Source organism: Pseudopipra pipra, chromosome 4 (assembly GCF_036250125.1).
Source record: "Pseudopipra pipra isolate bDixPip1 chromosome 4, bDixPip1.hap1, whole genome shotgun sequence".
NCBI classification, from domain to species: domain Eukaryota; kingdom Metazoa; phylum Chordata; class Aves; order Passeriformes; family Pipridae; genus Pseudopipra; species Pseudopipra pipra.
In genome coordinates, this window is record NC_087552.1 from 35161115 (window position 1) to 35177989 (window position 16875).

The following is a 16875-nucleotide window of genomic DNA, read 5'->3' on the forward strand; positions in this document are numbered from 1 at the left end:
TACTTCATACTAAGAAAATGAACAAAAGTTGTTGATATACTCAGAATAGTATTATTGAGCATGAGTTCTATAAAGGCATGTATTCCTTTCATAGAAGGCTAAGACAAGAGATGTGAAAGGAAACAAGCATATACTATTCATTGGGACCTTCAAATTTCTTTTGACAGGGTCCTTGAAAAAAGGTTTTAAAAGAAGTATTAATAGCCATAAATAAAAGTATTATTTAAGATGGATTACAAACCAGTCAGGAAAAAATAATGATAAATGGCAGTACGAAAAGGTAGAATAGCATTTTGTCCTGGAGATGAAGGCTAAACTAGTATGGTTCAAGTTTTTTAAGATATGAATATGCAACAGACCAAATTTAAGGATGGACATTGTTAGCTGATTCAGTAGAAAAAGAACACCTAGTATTGTTAACCATTCCAAAAAGATTTAATTCAACAACATAGTCGGCAGTACAAGAAATTCAATTTAACTTATGAGAGAAAAATTTATGATATATAAAACAAGAATGATTTTGCAATGATCGTAGATGAAGCATCACAAATTGTGAAGGAGACATTTAAAAGCTATATGGATCTAGAGCTGTGTAATCAAGGATGTTTCAGTACCCTGGGTACTGGAAATACCACCTTCCTACATTATGTCCTTTCTCAGGAAAAATTCTTCAGAAGCTGCAGAGGAAAAAGAAACAGTTTTAAAATCCAACACACTGAGAAAGTTTGCAGTTCAAATTTTAAATTCTTAACCTGAGAAAACGGTATCTCTTTTTCTCAGTGTTGTATACTAAGATTTATTCTAATACTGCTATGCATTCTGATGTACTGAATCTTGGAACACCTGATGTGTGACTGTCTTGAAAGAAGAAAGGCAGTGATCAAAATAAAAACTACGATACTCTGTTGTTTTTCTAAACACTCACAGGCTTGTATCTTTGTTTATTTCTTCATCTCATCTTTAGTATGCCCTAAAAACACTGAAGGAAATGTAATCAAAATTATGTGAAAACAGGATGAGGTTACAGGATGATAGCTGGAAACTTCAGTTCCTACAGTATTGTAATTCAGAGTCCTCTCCCCATGTCTACTTCCTTCTTAATGTCCTCTGAACAGGAGAAAATAAGAAACTCGGCTAATGCATTTCTTGGCACATCACATTTGTTTTTCCAGGGTAGCATAATTTTACATTTACATTTCATTAATAAGTTTTACCCTCAGGGTTCAATTCTAATTAATTAAATGTGGGAAAAGCCAGGTGACTTTCATCTCTTCAACTGCAGCTTGAGTTTAATCCTTTAAAAGCAAGTATAAATACCAAGCCTAAAATATGATTGTTCTACCAGGAAAAGCTAAACTCAACACAATAATCCCCAGCCTAAATAACCTTGAAAGCACAGGGTGAAATTTAAGTCTTAGGGCAACTATGTGCATGTATAAGGAGTCTTAACTTTTTCTGCTTTAAAATTATTTTTATCTTCCCCTTTAGAAGCATAACAAATCTCCAGGAGAGCAAGCTTTGAAGATTCAATTTTCTCTGAAGATTTTCATCCATGACGAAAAATTTCATAAAGTACAATCATTGGCAGTTAAACAGGTGTAGTTCTTTAACTGTAGAATAGTAACATAAAAGATTTCCACTAAATTCTTAGAGTGTATTCTTCTTTATCACAAGAAATGGCAAAGCAACAGTTGTTCCTTCTCATGAGACTGTGCTATGGTGGCATCCTTAGCAGGTGTTCTTTGTTTATTACAGTAGTTACTTATATCGATTATTCATATGTGAAACATTGATTACAAAATAGAACAGAATGATTTGATGTTCAGTACGCTTTTCATAAAGTAGGGTAAAAGGTGGTGGTCCCCCCCAAAAAACCCTGTTTATTCCAGATACAGGCTAATTAATTTGTAGTAATGGTGCTTCTACAGGAATATGGGGTGAACATAAGATTCTGGAAAATTGTTCAGTGAACGTAGACATTAGCATAAACGTAATAAAACAGTGATATGTCACTTAAGTTTTATATTCTTTTTAATTACACTTTTCTGGCACAGATCTCTAAAGCACTGCCAAGAAAGTGTGTTCCATAAACTGTTGAACTTACCACCAGCTTTAACCTCTGCTAGCAAGATGTTTTGGGGATAACAATATCCATCGCTTTTTAATTCAGTGCACCATTACACAGAGGCCAGCATTTTGTCACCAACATATGTTAGAGAAGTTCAGCTTCAAGTTCAGAAACATACTTTTCAGTTATCAGGGAAAACAAAGGCTTTCTACAGTATTTTTATATGGCTTGTCTTTCAAACTTAAATGTTCCATATATTCCTATTTCATCTGGTGGGATCCAGTCCTCTTCATGCACCAAAGCGCACTAAATTCTCCAAAGTACTGTGCAATTTCTCATATGCTTGGGGGCAGGAGGAGCTGTACTATGCTGCAAGAATTCTCATCTGTTTCCAGAGTGTTTCATTAGAGCATTCCATCTTTGAAATGCCACTAAGCTGCTTACCTGTAAGCAAAGGAAAGTGTGCTATGACTCAAAATCACGGGTCTCAAAAACACAGCTAACTAACTCATAGTACATTTGCATTGTAGTGGGTTGGCTTTTGGATTTTTTAGGCCTTCCTTAGCAACGGGGGTCAGAAATCTAAGGAAGTATTCCATATCATCCTTTAGCGTAACACAACATATAAAAAGGCACAGATAAGAGAGCTCGCTCTCTCCTCTCCTCCCGTGGCTGAAGACGACAGGTCTCTCTGCAGATGGTCTTTGCTTGTATACGCCAAGGCCTGTCTGCTCCGACCTGCCGTTATCCCCGGTCCCTCCGGGAGGCGTGGGGAGTTGGCTGGTGCCTCGCACAGTTCTGCTGTCTCGTTCAGGGAAGTATTTAATTCGGGTTTTCGTATTTATTCGCTAGCTCTCTATTAATGGGGTATATTTGGAGGATATTTGTTTTTAGGTTTTTTATCCCTGTTTCCCCCTCCGTTTTCCCTTTTTTCCCCTCGGGAGCTCCCTATCGTGTGTACAATATATTCAAATTGTATATATAATGGTAAATATATGTAAATACATATGTTCGATATAATTCCGTTTCATTCGGACTTCCTTCGGTTTTTCTGTGGTTCTTTTTTTTTCTTCCCCCACTTGAGAGAGTAGGAGGGGGGAGGAGAGAGCTTGGACTTGGCAAGAGAGCCAGGCCAAACTGATACATGCATGCAGCAAAGAAAGGGATAGGATTCTGTGACTTAAAAGGCCTAATCACTCTTACACTCTTCGATTCTGGTGAATTATGTAGCAAACATTTTATTTTCTATGCATCACTCAAAAATTACATGCAGGAATGTTGCCTTTTGCAGTCATGTCTCTTTGGCATTTCTGCATAATCCATCCCAGGATGATTTCTTTTTACATTGAATTTACTTTTACTGTTGCTCAAGGTCAAAACTGCAGAAAATATTCCTTAAATGACATTTCAAAATCTGTGAATCTGACAGAAGTAACCTAGTAACTAACCCCGCCTAAATGCATAACATAGTTTGGTAAATAGTACTTTATATCTCCTTTAAACTAGATATTACTTTTATTGATAGAGCCAAGGGGAGAAAAAAAATCCCCAAATGGTGAGATTGCACAGAAATAGCAAAATGGAAAAATTTTGGGCGGAAATTCAATTCACAAAATGCTGCACCCAGGTAACTGCAGTCTTCTATGAGGTCTGGTTATCTAGTATCTAAGGACTTCACAAGCAGCAATAAATACATACCCATATTTAATGCAGACTTAATGCACATCTGCAATAATGTAGATAGCAGCATTCTGCCCCCTTTGACCTCTGGAAGGTCATATGTCTTACTCAAAGTAAATTTACAGTGTAAACATACACGTGCCTGAAATTTTTTTAAGTATTCCACATGTGTTAGTTCAACTTAGTGATTTTTCAAGCTAAGGTAAAAAGCTTTTTTCACTATAAAAAAAAAAAGTTCAATTGAAATTTTTTTGTTCTTCATTTCAGAATATGTATTATGTATATATCAGAAAATATTGATTATGCATATATCAGAAAACATCAGCAAAGGCTTACTTTTTCACAATCCTAAGCAGAATGAGAAAAAGAAATATGCTAAAAATCTCATGAGCCTGTGACTAATAACTCCATTCTTCAGACACAGTAGTTCTTTCAAGCAGAAAAGATACAATTTCCCAGGAGTAGGGCCCAGACAACAGAATTAATTCTCCTATTACAGTTGAGACAGTACAAACCAAATTCCAAGTGCAAGGCTCATTCCCTTGAATTGTCACCTTGTACACAATACAGACTACAGATATATAAATCAAAACTACCAAAGGAAAACAATAAATAAAAAAGCTTTATCAAAACAAGACACTTCATTTTACTTTCCCTCAGTGATAAAGAAAAAAGAATTAAGAAAATAAAAAGCCTCATGCCAGATACTGGCCCATTCCTAAATGCTTACTAAAATACACCATTTTGTTTTAGAATATGATAAGGAATAGAACAGAAGTAAAACTAATAAAAAGTAGAAATTGCTGGACACTGCCCCTGTGATTCCAACATAGTTTCTAGAAGAAAGAGAAATTATTAAAAATCATTGTTTTCGTTGTTTATTTGTGTGTTTCAGCCTTTCAGGAGTAATAAAAATAAAAAATCATTCAGAGATAAGGCTTGCACGGTAATGAACACTTCACAGCTAGCTGGAGTTCTTTTCTTTTCCAGTGAGAGTCCCTCAAAATCAAAGGAACCACACTGCCTACAACAAATATACTAGTGAGTACTTCTAACTGTGAGGTGTAAGACTATATGCCAAAATACATTCATGTAAAATATGTGCATTGTGGCATATAAGAATTACAAAAATTCTGTTAGTAGTTAATGCACAGGCTAAAAGACATGGCTCAAAATCCAGTGTCAGCAACAGCTTTAATTTTTCAAATAAAAATTCAATATACTGAGTATGCAGCTTTGCCATGAATGGAATAAAGATCAAAGAAACCCATTGGGGCAAGATTGGCATAAAATCGTATGACATTCAAGGACAAAAAAACTTCACAGAATGGGTAACCCTCAGAATAAATCTCAGTTTCAGTTCAGTGCAGCTGGTAAGGGAAAATTATATTTCTAACATATCTATTTTAAAGTAAATAGATTAATTGTATTATAGCAAGGATTCATATTCTATTATTTTTCAGTTTTTATCACCTTTAAATGTGTAACATGTGAAGGCTTTTTAACAGATGAAATATTGCCATTATTATTAACAATTTGAGTTTATTCCTTCAGGTGTGGATTTTGTTATTAAAGGATAAAATGGCTAAACTACAAGCAAGTTTTGTGCATAACAAGTTTAATTGTTTCTATAATGAAAACAATTATAATCTTCTTCCTCTTTCATAGGAGTTAAGACATAAAAATTTTAGCTACAAGTTTCTCCAAAAGGTCAATGGAAGAAGCATCTAGAAAAGCCAAAGGATACAGTTTGCTTTCTGCTTATGCCCTTTCTGCTTATCCCCTTTTTTATTTCTGTCACTCAAGAACAAAATCTCACAGCAGGTCCTCTAAAATCACCAGATGAAATTTAGTAGTGTGACTTTATTTGGCCTAGTCCATGTGGAGAGCTGATTGACAACCACAGTATGCACTCTGCAAAGCAGGTGGCAAAAGCCATTAGTGCCTGCTTTTCTTCATGCTGCCCTTCAGCAGCAGGTCCACCGGCTTGTGCCTACAATTACTCCATAAATAAATTATTGATCTGTCACTTCTGAGTTCACACTGTACTCTAGCCTTGGAATCTCATTGTTTTCAAATACATCCTAGGGATTACTAAATTTGTAGAGTAACAAAAAAAAAAAATTATGCATATAAAAACAGAAGGGACTTTTTAAAAGACCTGTGTCAGTTAGCAACTCCCCCATCCAGAATTAGATTAAGAGATTACTTAGCAGTTTTTGAATGAAACGTGTTTCCTGTATCTTGAGCAAGTTATAAATAATAGAGATAAGTATATAAATCACAGTTTTGCAAATGCATATGATGAACTCTAATCTGCCTATATCAACAACCATTACATACTTGATATCTACAGAAACATCTCAATATCTACTTGGCAAAGAAAAAGCTACAACAATCTAGATAAGAATCAGTTTTAAAGTAACTCATTGGAAATAGTGGACCAGGAAAGGTCCCAGAACAAGGACAAGAGAGCCAGATTAAAGTAAAACATAACGGGGTAAATGACTTCAAATTACAGCTGAAATATCTGTGTATGCAACATATAGATAAATATAGAATTATATTTAAATACATAATTGTATTTAGTTTCCATATATATTATTATATTGATATATAAAAATACAGAGAAATTGTATATGGAAAAATACATGTGGTCGGTATATAGAAAGAATATCTATAGAAATATCACACATTTAGAAAATACTTACAGAAATACATATAATAATAGATATCATGTCTAGAAATATATATAAAATCATATTTCTGTATATAAAGAAATCATAAACAGAAATCAGAAATAAAGACAATGAAAAAGAAAATAGTGCAGAAAAGAAATATGACAAGTAGACATCATCAGGTAATACAGGAGAAGAACAAAAAGTGATACAACAAAGACCGCACTGCTTCAGTATCACAGATCAAAGTTAATCTGGAAAGCTTGAGAAGTTTCCAGATGAAGGAACAAGGTACTTTTTGACTTGGCTTGTTACTTCTATTCCTTTCCATAGTTTCAGTTAATATTCTTCCTTTCCTTTTTCACTTCTAGTAGAGCAAATAATATCACTTTCTCTCCTATTCTATTTTCCCACATTTTTAGTACATAATTTGGTTTTTAATTATTTTCAATTATTTTTATTTCTTAATACTTTGCATTTAAATCTTTTGGTTAAAAAAAACCCTAACATAGTTATCCTTTTTATATTTTGTGAAATGACATTAAAAAGCCAACCATCAGTCAACCAATTTAATGTTCCTCAGAGAACTTCTGGGTTATAAAAAAGCCCTAAAAAATTTATTAGGATTTACCTGACTTCTCTGACTCTCTATTCTTTCATTTTGCACAACTTAGTTATTTTCGCAATAAATGTAAATATTCAAAATTCCTTTATTGTTGGTTTACATTTTCTTTTTCTTCTTATTTATGTAGCCATCTTTTTCTAGAATCTACAATTATTGCCCTACTTCAGTGGGCTTTGTAAGTATTTAATCAGCCTGACAGCAGCATTTATAGTCAGATATCCTTTTCTTTAGAGAATATCATGCCATATGATCAATTTTGCATAAACCTTTTTTCCATTAAAATATATCAACAAGTTACTACTTTAAAAAGAGACTGCTTGTAGTATTCCAATGCTTTGCAATCAAAAGTGCCTCACATCCTTTGTGCTTCAGAGCCAAAATGTTAAACATTCATTCAAGTCATTAATAGAAGCTGCTTGTATTTTGTAGATACAGCTGGTTAACCCAATTTTGTACTTTTTTGAGCACATTCAAACTTAGAGAAAGCTGTGTTTTTTCTCAGTATTCTGATTGTAAACAACTTCAGGTGTTTCTTCCAATAGCCCACCACTTGTGAGTCAGATAACTCTTTTAGTCCTTCCTTAGGCTGTTCTTTCCATACTGTCTGCTTGTAGAAATGCCATCAGTAACAGACTGTGAGCTTCTGAAGAAAATAGAAGCAAAGCAGAATAGTGAACGTCACTCTTGGCAAGGTAGAGGCAGAAGATGACCATTGATGGGGGAACAGACTGAGAAAATAAAGTTAGACTGTCATGCACAGGTATACATCAGGAGGCTGGAAAGTGAGGAGAATGAAAGCAAGAGCTGATGTCCTCATTTAAAAGGAGGGAAGACAACTTGAAACTGCTATGAAAAAGGAAATAGAAGAAAGGCACATATCTGTCTATGATGATATACAACCCACTCATTCCCAATGACACTGCTTATTTATACTAATGGCACTCAAAAAAACCCCAAATCCAAAGCACAATAATGAGGCTTGTGATCACCTGAGTAAAAGCTTAGTAGAGTTCTCTTTTCCCCATTTTGCACACACCATCAACATTTTCTCCTGGTCACAAAATACATTGGAAGGCTGTAAAATCGTACGGAATCAAATATTTGTGATCTTAGGGCTCAACTACGTTGCACTCCATTTATAACACATCTAGGTGTTCTTCAGATCATTCAGAGACAAAAGCATAATTCTTTTCACATGAAAATGCAAAACTATCAAGTTCTAAGAGACAGACTTGTATTTTTGGCCAGTACTACTAAATGTTCATTTCAAACATAGTTGTAATCTTGCCCAGGCAGTCTGTACTAATTCTGAAGCCAAGGCATAGTTATACGACTTAAATAGGATCAAAGTGGACCTGAATTTAACTCTAATTCTGAAGCAAAATTAGAAGTCTGAGCCTCAGTAATCACTTACTCAAAATGAGAGGGCATAGGACCAAGTATTACTTTTCCTTTGTTTGGGCCATAAGAATAATTTTCATAATCGGTCCCTGAAGAATCATTCAATTTTTTAAAAACTTAGAGCACTAAAGACTAGGTATCTTTCTTCTAAGATGGCATAACTCCCAAATTCAATGTTGCTTTTTAAATGCAGAATTACTACAGCCATGATTGCAGTAAATTTGTCTTTGACGGATTGCTTTCAGTCTCATTAAATGGTAACTATAGTAGCAGAGTTCTGAAATTATAAATTGTGAGTGTATATATCTAAATAAATAAAGATATCATCTGCCTTAAGTCTTTAGTTACTAGGGGATAATTAAGAGCTAATCACAACAATATTAAAGGGATCTTTGCATTATTGAATTTTTAATCGGGTAATAGTAGTGATACTTAGGTATGTTTAACTGCAGTCTGATAACACATTGCTAGCAGATAATTATCTCAGTTATTTTTTGCAGGCACTGCAAAAGTTTCACCTACTGGGAGGAAGGTGAAGCTCTGAAAATTACTTCGGTTTTGATTAGGAATCTGTATGACAGATATGAGGAAGAAAGGTGATACAGGTTACATTACTATGCAAAATCAAAGACAAGTTTGTACAGTGGTCAGTTGGAAAAGAGCTGTATTAGTTGCAGTATTTTTTAATAGGGTAATGGTGATAACACTGTGATATTTTAAGTTATTGCTGATGTCTTAGCCTACTAGTTAACAAATTTTATAATAGTCAAGAAACTATTGAATGTTGTTATATACAAAATTTTTACCTTGCAAAATATATCTATTGTATCCAAATTCTCATGCCTGCATCTGAAACTTTATTTAGACTTCTATTTGTGACTGCATGACCTTGCTCATTTATAGTGCCGGAATCTATAAAAAGCTCCATAGGGTAAAAAATGTACACTTCTCGTTATGTTTTCAAAGATACTTTCCTATCTGTAATATGCAGAAGTAATTTTTTTAATCTCTGTATTTTCTCAATTCATCACTTGTAGCCCTGTAAATATTTTTGATACCCAGCAGGATAAATATCAGCACTGAAAAATATTAGTACAGTCTTGTGCCTTAAGTTAAAAAAAAAAAAGTTACTGCAGATAAACTTTAAAGGATTATCACTTAATAGGACATTGCTTTATATAGAGTAAAAAAGTATTTGATTTGAATATTTTGAATTCTTGATTGTATCTTAGAGAAAAATATAATTGCTATGTTATCTGTCTGACTTTCAGATAACTACTCCACTAGATGCTGAAAACAGAATAACAAAAGCCAAAGTTAACAACTGTGGTATGTTCCAAAGATGCGAGTCTATATTACATACAATCCCAAGCTAACTTTAACCATCTTAGATTGGACACTAAAAGGAATACAGATGTGGTACCAGAGCCTTCAAAGTGACTTCCACAAACATGATCAGCTAAAGTGCTCGTCACCTACACCGAAACCAAAATTATGATACAATTTTAAAGTTGACCTCCTTTAAACCAGATCTTTTTGTTTTATCTATGCTGCATTCATATCTGCCCATTCAAAGACATATGGAGGAAGAAAACTATATTAACAGAAAGAGGTACTATTCAATTATCCTTAAACATTTCAGCTTCAAGTGAAAACCATTAATTTGCTTCCTTCATCTCTGACACATTGTGAAAAGTGGGATAACACACACAACAGGATAGGCACAGTTATTAGCAGTGTGCTTATCCATACATGCTGTTACAGAGATAATAGGTCTTTTGAGTGATTTAGATACATTAGCTTGCTGAAGACACTGCCCCACTTGCTGTTAAAAAGCAATGACTATTCAAGGCACCACTGAGAACACTGTTAAGATGAGCAAATGACTAACACACATTGGCTATTGACACAACTCTTCCTTTCAGAAAGATGTGCAGTTGTTAAGAAATAAATTCACCTTACACTTTTATTGCCATTATTTTAATTTTAAAATGTCTTTGATAAAATAATAATTCAAATAATACTTGTTAAGACACAATAGCACCTATTACTCTTGAAGTTTCAATTTCTAGCCCACCAATACAGCTGAAAGCAGTCACTGCTGTATTACACATAAATGCTCCCATATCACTAACATTTTAGCTGGACTATTTCAAGGTAAAGACTTCATCACAATTAAAACACATGAGTCTCAGAGGAATTCACCCAAAGAAATACTGTTCTAAAAGTAATTAATAGGCCACTGCAATCTTAATACCCTCTAGATCTACAGATTCATTATAGAGCACCATGACATTTTTACTGAGTTGAAAATCTTTCAACCAGCTTTGGTTACCAGCTTTATTCCCAATGAATAAAATCGTAGAAACATTTAAAAGTTAAGATTTTTATTCATTATTTCCCACCACCTTTCATTTCCAGTTCCTTGAAGTTCCACTTGATATTAAAATTAAGCAATCAGCATAGCTCTAGAGAACATAAAAAAAAAAAAAAAAGGAAAGAAAAAAGAAACCCAACAGGAACACCTAGACCCTTACTTGCACATTTATTTAATCTATTTTTGTTTCTTTTTACCCCTGTTTTGGAATACATTTTAATTGACCTTCATCTATCTCTCAAAATGCTTCAGCTTTAACAAAATAGTGACAGAGAAATATGACGGTCTGTATAGTCTGCGGTTGTATTGAATTAAATTAACTTTCAATTTATTCTCCTTTATTATTATTTATTTAAATTCAGGAACACTCATAACATTTAGGGCAAAAGTGCCTTCTGTGATCAATGGTGCAGATCCCTGGGAATCCCAAACATGAAGCAAGAGTAGAATATCCAACAGAAAACTGCAATGCAGGTAAGGGGTACACAGTCCATGTCAGAAGTCTGTCTTGGGGAAATTGTTGGACCCCGGTGATAACATATATATCCATTTCTTAGTATTGCACGGAAGTCTCAGAACATCCTCCAGTGAAATTAGATTGTCCATTTCTGTGATGAACTAGGAAAAATATTAATAAACATTGTGTTGCACACATAAGCTGGAGGATGGAGGCAGTCCTCAAGCAGGCAAATTTAAAAGTTACAGGAAGTGAACATTGATCATTAATATGCTTTCCCTCCCTCCAAATTTCAATCCCACAAAGCTTTTGTAAATTGAGAGCTGGTGTATGTTTTTGTCTGTTCCTTGACAAGGCAATTTACTGCTTGTGGTGCACCGGAGGATGAACACACAGACAACAGATATGTATAGGTCAGTCAGCAGCACCATAGGGGAGGACATCAAGAGACCTTACATAATCATTCCATGGTGGCCAACTGTCCCATACAACTAAAAAAGATTTCCACAGTGGAAACGGAACTTTCAAAAACATGATGCCACTAAAACTGCTTTATTCCCAAGGTAAGTCCCCCTCCTCAAGGAAGGCAACATTTCACCAACAAACACAACATTGCGAGTCTTATGAGTGCTACCAGAATGTCCTTGGGCTGTATGCATCTGAGGTTTCATCTTCCTGACTTTAAATTTAAGTAGGAGTAAAAGGAAAAATGTTCCAGTATTATGTTATTAAAAACAAAATGCCCCTTTTTTGGCATGGTTCTGGTGAGGCTGCAGGATAAGGCATCCAAGTGGTGGGAGATTTACAAAGTCAGTTTATATGTAATCACAGCTTCTATATATATCAGCTGATACATAACTCACATATGTATGTGAAATATAGAAGTAATATAAAAGAAGTATAAAAGTATAATTACAGCTTTTCAATGCTGGAAGGAAATTTTTGCCCAAGTAATAAAAACCCATTTAGAAGTGCTGGGTTTTTTTCTGATATCACTTATAGTGAATAAATTCAGAACTATTGGCTAGAGTGGTTTTTCAGTCCCCAGAGGAGGCATTAATAATTTCCTTCTATTAACAAATCATAATTTAATTAAGTAGCAATAAATTTAACCACATGCATTTTCATGAAGAATGTGCAGTCTTAGAATTCTCTGAGGGTTGTCTAGACCTTACAAACATTGAACCCAATAGCCTGAGAAGTGGGAGAAATAAACTTAGCACTTAAAATAAACAACAAAATTATGAAGTCTTTTAAATATTTGTCACTTGGAAAGTTTTCCCAAACAGCACTGCTAACTGACAAATTAAGATTATTCCACGTTAATAAAATATGGCATAACTGTCAACATTTTACAGACCTTATACAGTTGTCAAGGACAAGTACCTGGAAGTATTATCTGATAAAAACACAAAACCAATATCTACATGATACTTCATATGACCACACTTTGCTATTTCTTCCTAGCGAGAATTCAGGTACTTGTCCGTATTTTCATGGATCCGCATATTTGTGTTTACAGCTGCATTAATGACTTATAAAAAGTGCATCTTCTAAGTCATTTACTTAAACATTAAGTTTAATATGAATTCCTACTGAATACAGGTCATCTAAAGGGGCCTGCAATGGTAAACAAATTGGAACAGCAGGTAGGAGAAAAAAAAAAGATAAAATTTCCCATCACTTCCTTAAAATTCCCTTCTGTGCACAGAATACCATTGTGTCATGCTAGCTGGAAGATAGCATCTCATTTTAAATATAACCTCACCTTATTTCATAATAATCCATGTTTTCCGAAATGTTTGAAAACAATTCAGAAGAATTCAAAATCAGTGTGCTATATAAATTTCAAAATAGTTGCTTTTCTTGGTTACAAAACAAGTAGTGTCATGTAATTTTTTAACTAGAGAGTTCTTACCATAAAATAAATTTGCATTTATCAACTACATTAGTAAATAAATTGTTGACTGCTGTGTATCTAATGCCTTGCAAAAGCAAATTTCGCCACGTATTTGTCAGCAGTTATTTTTAAATCCAAGAAATCTCGTTGTTAAGCAAGGAAATGCATGACACCTGAGTACCCAAGGGATTTTGCAGTCCCATGGTTCTTTAGGAAGCAAGTTCTCAGGGTAAATATTACAACACAGTTTTCTCACCCGATTGCTTTTTCCATCTGTTTTTTGAGGTCAGGAAGGGTTCCTTGGACCCAGAGTTTGTCACAACACAAATAAGTACTTTTGCTTTGCCTCTGTTACTTGGACATGCACAAGTTCTATAGACCAGCAAAAGTAAATTACTAGAATAAAAAATAACAGAATAAAGAAAAAATACAAACTCCCTCAGTGAACTATGCTATTTCCTAAGCTGTGGTGCTCAGTACCAAAACTCATTTTTTTAGAGGTGATAACACAGAAAAAGGGAAAGAAACACCATGCTGTGACACATATGAAATGTGCCATTGCAGTTTTTATAATATCATATCACACCTTAAACTTCTATCCTTCAACTTCCTTGCTTTCGCTCTGTGTTATGACATCATTTACAACTGTCACTGAAGTTAGAACTGAGGCTTCAACGGATTCTCCCATCAACAGAAATGAATGCTTGTGAGTTAGGAGACCAATATCAGTTGTCTAAAAATTCTGATTAAAAATAATTAAATAAGAATAAATGCACAAAAACTATCCAGCAAAAATACTAGATAAAACTGGACAAAAAAAATAATTTAAACAAAACATGAAGATATGAGTAACCCTGAATAGTTTCTTAATTCGTATATAGTGTATATTCCAGGATGTTGGAAGGTACAGGAAGCAGAATGTCAAGATCCTTTTTTTTTCTTCTAATCTTCAGGGTGAAGGGGTGTTTTGACAAGATAAAGCAAGCAATTCTTAATTTCTTTATCATTGCAGGCCATTTTGTTTTGACATATTAATTATACATTGGTAACAATATTCAAAGAGAGAGTTAGCAAAATAGACAAAATCGATTCATCTTTATTGTTATTATCTAAAATTAAATACTGTATTTGAAGAAACATCACCTGGGCTATGTACAAGAAAGCAGCCTCAGAAGTTTAGCCTGCCGTTTTACTATTGTTTTGCTTTTGTTATGTGTACACATACCACCTGTACACATACCATCTGCATTCCTCTTTGATTTTAGGATTCAGCAGAATAGCAGTCTGGATCAATTCTACAGTTTTGAAAAAAAAACCACTCCCAGCTGAGAAGCAACATGACATAAGAGTCCCATATCAATTCTGACCTATGCTGCAGAAACTTTGGCAAATCTGTAGAAGAAACTGGGATGCAACTGGTGGGGTAATTGAGAGGTTTACTAGTTCAATTGCTTTTGCTTGAGGGCAGAGTATATTCAACTAAAGAAGAACTGATAACATGCACTTGAAATGTACAGTGAAAAATCAGATTTTAAAAAGCGTGGTTCTGAAAATACCTTTCTTTTATGATCTTCCCAGCAAACCAGCAGTCTGAAAATTTAATGTCTGTTTCTTTGCACCACATTGTAGTAATTCTACTCAGCAATTAAAGACACAGAGAATTTCACTCAGTGGAACAGAAAGTAAAATCTCAATGACATAATTATGTTCATATTAGAACAAAAAGGAAACAGATTCAAAAAAACATACTCTTTCCATTAAAAAAGAATCTCCTCAGGAGCAGTTTCATTTCATTTCATTCCAAAACCACTTTCTTACTGCTATCTAAAAATAGAGTATGCAATTCCCTCTTGTAGAGTAAGATTTACTCCACAACTCCGTACGTGATAAATAATGCAAGAAATTTTGTTCTCCTTGTTCCTTCAGATTCCCAAAGAGTTACAAAACCATCTCTACTTTACTTCTAACATTTCCTTCATGAGAAATATAGACACGTGAAATGCATGTACACCACATTTAGTGCCTCCAGCGATTCAAGAGGTAATTTTAAATAGTAAGCCCTGAATACATTAGGTAGTTTTAGATAATTCAGATGCCCTCTTTTGTGTTATTTCAAATCATTTCATCACTCATTGCAAAACATTAGAGAAATAATAACAATTTCCAGATGACAAAGACTGTGCCTCAGGGCTTTTATGTGGGCTTTGCTTTATTGTCATTAGTTTCTCTGTCAGGCACAGAGAATAAACACAGTACAACAAACTGATGCCTTTTTAAGAATTATAACTACCATAACTGCTTTGTTATAGTGAATAAACTAAACACAACATTTATTTTATCATTAAATGTGTACTATAACTCAACACTATATAGAAATGTATTCATAGAATTTAGGGACAGACATTCATTTCTCCTGCATAAACACAGTTGGGAATCAAGCTAAATTAATCAATACGTCCTAACTAGAAGAACTTTCAAGAAGTCTTTCTAAAGACAGATAGATATGGAAAACTGGCAAAAGGTTAATTAAAAATTCAGTCATATCAGACAGGGTGTTTTGGGTATAAATAGTGAATGTGAGATTGAGAGAGAGGAAGGAATTAACAGACTCAGGACGTTGCTGAGAATTCAGATCTTCCTAAATGCCCTTCTCAATACCCTACAGCAGCTGCCATCAGGATCAAGTTTGTTTCAGTAATGTTCCCTTTTCTGCTCTTCTATTGGCCAGGAAATGCAATGGAAGATTTTGTGCATGCAGTGAAACTATTCACTTGTCGGAGCAGTACTAGATATAGGAAAGATCTTTTGATATCTTCCAAATTTTATCTTGCACAATTTAATGTCATGTATGATTAAACATTACACATATTGATATCACTTATTTGCATGGATGGAAGTTTCATGACCCCTTAATTTCAGTTTCATTTGTACTAAGAACTCTTACAGTCATTGCTCATTCTGCTATGCAGTTGGCATTGAGCATTCCATTCAAACATGGATTTTATGTTTTATGGAGCAAATAAATAAAAGCTACCTTATAGATCATTTAATTTCCTCTGTTCAACTCCAGCAAGTTGCTATTGGATGGTGACAATCCAGAGAATTTTTTAATGATCCATAATTTCACCCTTTGTTCCAGTCAAGCGTAAAATATACAGAAACAGAAGAATACAGTGAAAAATCAAGAAAACCACTGTCAACAATTAGCCAAGCCTGTACCATATATTATCTTTGACTGTTCAAAAGAATAGTAAGGTGGAACTAGTGCAATTTGTTATAGGCAATTTGGTTGTTATAGGCAGTCCATTTAAGTAAAAAAACCCAAAATGTTATTTACTGTTTTTTCAGCTTTTAAAATTGTGAGAACATTTTCTATGTGTTAATGAAACATCAGTAATAATAAAGAAGCTCAAGTTGAACTTTCCTCTGTTTAACTGACAAAGCAATGCTTATTTCAACTCTAAATCTTGTTATTACAGATGGCTTTCTTACCTGTCAATTCTAGGCTCTCCCAATCTGTTACAATATTATTATTCAAAATTATACCTTAAATCTGCTGTGAAAGGGTTTTGGTATCACTTATTTCCAGAAGCCCAATGTGAATGTATTTTTATTCTGTTTTGAGAAAATGTATTAATGCAATTAATTTTTTTTCTTCTCTCAAAAAAACCGAATATTTGTTAAAAATA

General features: G+C 34.0%; 1 long non-coding RNA gene across 1 annotated transcript; it reads left to right on the plus strand.

Annotated features, from left to right (window-relative positions):
• The first annotated feature begins 2551 nt into the window (after window positions 1-2551).
• On the plus strand, window positions 2552-16547 carry LOC135413135 (uncharacterized). Its single transcript, XR_010430102.1, has 6 exons — window positions 2552-4789; window positions 8953-9048; window positions 9724-9781; window positions 11192-11303; window positions 11642-11849; window positions 14452-16547. It is a non-coding gene; the product is annotated as an uncharacterized LOC135413135 (long non-coding RNA).
• Window positions 16548-16875: the final 328 nt, after the last annotated feature.